General features: G+C 41.9%; 1 long non-coding RNA gene across 1 annotated transcript; it reads left to right on the top strand.

Annotated features, from left to right (window-relative positions):
- The first annotated feature begins 288 nt into the window (after positions 1-288).
- Positions 289-3,085, top strand: LOC128328817 (uncharacterized). Its single transcript, XR_008309403.1, has 3 exons — positions 289-343; positions 2,357-2,504; positions 2,996-3,085. It is a non-coding gene; the product is annotated as an uncharacterized LOC128328817 (long non-coding RNA).
- Positions 3,086-4,273: the final 1,188 nt, after the last annotated feature.

The raw sequence follows: 4,273 nt of genomic DNA on the forward strand, positions 1-4,273 counted from the left end.
ATGCCATCTGGGAGTACTTCTGCATCCAAACCTCTCTCTGGGATCTCACATTGAGGCAATTGTCAGAATTGCTTTTTATCAGCTTTGACTGACATGCCAGCATGAAAGATTGACTTACAGTATACAAACAAACAAACAACAAGAAAAGGTTTATTTAAAAAATGTTTGTGTTTGTAGATGTTGCTTGGTCAGGGATGGGTGGGTGGGGAGGTTAGTGAGGTAAACATGGCAACCGTTGCTAGGTACTGGGATTGTCTGGGAGAGTTCCATGGATGTCAGAACCTAGGAAGCACGGGCACTTAGAAGTTAACTGCCAGAGAGGAAGCTTGGAGAAAGAAACATAGTAAGAATAATAATAAACTGTAACTAGTTGCACTATAAATTCTCTATTTGTTGGCAAGGATCAATGTTTTATTTTGTCTTCTCTTGTTTTCTGAAAGAAATGTTCAATACCTTTAAGGTATTTGGAATTTATCTGTTGGAGTGACACCCCATGCCTGTAGCATGTCCCACTATTAAGGATGGTAGATATTAGGCCTGTGCACAAGCAGAAGTATCGGATCAGATACAATCCAATGGATATCAGTATCAGGTCTTTTGACCCTTAAGAATATCAGTACTGGATTTCTGATCACAAAACCAATATCTATTGGGGGAAATCCCCATAGAAGTCTATAGGGAATTTTTTTTATTTAAAAAAAAGCCAGAGAGAAAAATGATTGGGCAGAGAGCTCTGAAATTTGGCAACACGTGTAGTGGAGGATGGCAGGATTCTGTGTATTTAATTTCAGTTATATTGGCCCATCCATTGATTTGCAATTAATTTTTAAAAGTAACCTGGAAATTGTACTTGCATCTGACAATTGTGGCAAAAAATGCTGTCACATCTGAGAATCACAAGGGAAGTGATATTACATCTTAGAATCTACCACTAGCTTTTAAAGTGGTAGAAAGTTAAACATTAAATTTAGAATCAGCTAAATAAATAAATAAATAAATAAATAAATGCATGAGAGGGCAGGCAGATAGATGGCAGAAGATGGCTTTTTTTTGTCTGAGTTGCATTCGGGGGGAAATATAGGCTCTATTTTGTATTTATGCTGCCATTTTGTGCTCCAATATTTCAATATTATTTTCAATATTTTTTCTCAATATCCCTGATAAAATATCAGATAATTCCAATCTGATAGGCTTCTTGGCAAAATACTAAGTGGTGGTTATCCCTGGGCTTGGGCCCAGGGAATTTTAGAGCAGGGGTTCTCAACGTTGGGTCCCCAGATGTTATTGGACTTCAACTCCCATAATCCCCATAATCCCCAACCAAAGGCCACTGGAGCTGGGGATTATGGGACCTGAAGTCCAGTAACATCTGGGGACCCAACATTGAGAACCCCTGTTTTAGAGAACAGCTTCTTCATCATGAGCCCCACCTGCTATTGAGATCTTCTGGGAGGTCCATCTACTGCCGCCATTGTCTTATCTGGTGGCAGTTCAGGGCTAGATCCTCTCCATAGTTGGCCCCCAAGACTTTGGAATGTGCTCCCTGTAGGAATAAGAGCTTTGCCATTTCTAGTATCTTTACTACAACAACAACAACAAAAACACACCTATTCAACCAAGTTCTTCTGTAATATTTTGAAAACAGTTTAAATTTTTTTAAAAAGTGTATGTTGTATTTTAACCTTGTGTAAATGGCCCTGAGTTGGCAGTATACAAATGGGCAAATAAATAAATAAAATGCTGAAATTCCAAGAATGTGAGGAGTAAACACCCTTTCATTTTGTCAGTCTGGGATTGTTGCTTGGTTTCATCAATGTAGAAGATTTTCCTGAGGCTCAGGAAGCTGCCTTATACCAAGTCAGACCATTGGCCTATGTAGCTCAATCGTGTCTACCCAGACTGGCAGCAGCTTCTCCAAGGTTACAGGCAGGAATCTCTCTCAGCCCTATCTTGGAGATGCCAGGGAGGGAACCTTCCGCATGAATTAGTGGGATTCTTTTTTTTCAATGCACAGCCACATTTAAGCTCATTTAAGCTGAACAAGGCATATAGTCACCATAAGACAGTCTGAATAATTGAAAACAACATCAAACAGATACATCCTTGAATTATTCAAATAACTAAAAGAGCAGCAAATGTAATAGCATAACACTAATTTATGCCCATAGATTTCAGATGACATTAGTTATATTGGCCTGTTGCCCAAAACACCTTCCAAAACAAAAGATTTGTGGCCTAGTTTTCATAAAGGTGGTAAACCTCTTTCTGAGCAGTATTACTTTAGATTGCAGGTGGAGTGGTACAGCCCAGAGACAGGTTTACAACCCTGGTAAGAACCTTTATCACTCTTTTAAAGGCCAACAGAGAAGAGCCTGAACTGGCATTCCTGGAGGGAAAATTCTAGTAAGAAAGTTCCACCACTGAGAAAATAAACCTCCTTGTAGCCATTCAACTAACTTTGGAAAGCAAAGGCACTTAGAAGATGGTATTGCCAGGAATTGTAGGTAAGCAGAATGTGTATTTTCATCTCGAAGAGAGCTGCTGTGTTACTGGACCCAAGCTGATTAGGCATCATCTCTTGAAGAGAACCTAGAGATTAAATAACAGCCAGAGCAGCTGTTTCAATACAGGTGTAATATGCTCTTTGTAACTAGCCCTTGTTAACAACCAGGGTGTTGCATTTTGAACCACCTGAAGTTTCTGAATATTTTTGAAGGGCAGTCCCAGCTGTTTTAATTGGGAAGTTATCAAGCCACTCATATCCTGAAGGGGAAGAGGAGGTTTCTAACTAAAGTGGTCCCCTCTTGCTTCCAGGGGTCTTGGAAGAGAAGCAGAGGGACAGTTGTACCTGGAAGCACTAAAAATAAATAAATAAATACAAGCCATAAGCCCACACACATCATTTTTCCCTGAATAGAAATGGACTATTTAATCAGTACTTTAATCATGGCCCCCTGGTAGCATTTGATCCTGTTGTGCTTTTCCATTTTCACAGCTACAGACTCCTGGCTGAGATGCAAAATTCATTTTCAATAGAAGCAGCTGCTACCACTGTGATACAATCGAGTGCAAAGAAACAACAAAACCCCTTGTCTCTTTCTATGCTCATGACTAGAGACAGCCCACTGCTCCCAGCTGGTGCAGGGGAGGCGCCTTCATAGCATGGTTCATACGCAGATCTGGGTGGAATGTCTGTGTTGAGGTCACTGTCATGGGCGTGTTGTCTCCGGCATGGCTACAGATGGACTACTGTGTGCAGTTCTGGTCACCCCCTCTCAAAAAGAATATGTTAGGGCTGGGGATGGTAACGAAAAGGCCAGCTAAAATGATCTTTTGGAGCTGCTACCTTAGGAGGAACGGCTAAAGCATTCAGGGTTTTTTTAATCTAGGAAAATATGAAGGAGGGATGGGATGATTGTATTTATATGATATTCAGATTTATATCCCACTGTTCCTCCATGGGACTCAGAGTAGTGTACATGATCCCCACACACACACCTTTTATCTTCACAACAACCCTGTGAGGTTGGTTATGCTGACAAAGAGTGACTGACCCAACTTACCCAGTGAGCTTTGTGAACCCATGATACCTTACTTCTAGTCCAACATTAGTTCAGCAAGTGGAGAAACCACAACCTGCCCCCGTCACAGTCTGACTCTTATCTAATACAATTATGTTGGTCATGCAGAAAGATGATTTAAGAATGGTTGTCTGGAGTTTTATCAGGGCTTCACAGGACAGAACCTGACTTTACAAGAGGCACAGATCTGCCATTGCTTCCTGTCTCTTTCTCCTCTATTTTGATAAGATCCAATAACATGTGGCATCATTTTGCTGTGCATTTCCCTGCCTCACCACAACCAGCCAGTATTGTGAGGCACAATGATATAATGTCATACATTGAGGCTGTTCTCATGAGTGCCAGGATCCTCATGGATCCTGGCACTCTTGCCCTCCTAACCCTGCTCCTAAGCCCAGTTCTTAGCCAAGTTTAAGGGAACAAACAATCCCTTAACCTGGCTGCCAGGACGGTGTGTCTCCTTAGGCTACACACAGCCTGAAGAGACATAGAGATAGGTGCCTAGAGTACCCATCTGATGGGGGATCCCAAGAATGCACTGCACTTGAGGCATGGTGCATTGTGGGATATCTGGATGCCGGGACACGTCATCCCTGCCTCCAGATATCCTTGCTGTGGTGCAGCATGAATTGTCCACGATCCCAGTAGCATTTCTGTGATCGTCTGGGAGGAAGGTGTGTTGGGGCAGGCCC

Source organism: Hemicordylus capensis, chromosome 6 (assembly GCF_027244095.1).
Source record: "Hemicordylus capensis ecotype Gifberg chromosome 6, rHemCap1.1.pri, whole genome shotgun sequence".
NCBI lineage: Eukaryota > Metazoa > Chordata > Lepidosauria > Squamata > Cordylidae > Hemicordylus > Hemicordylus capensis.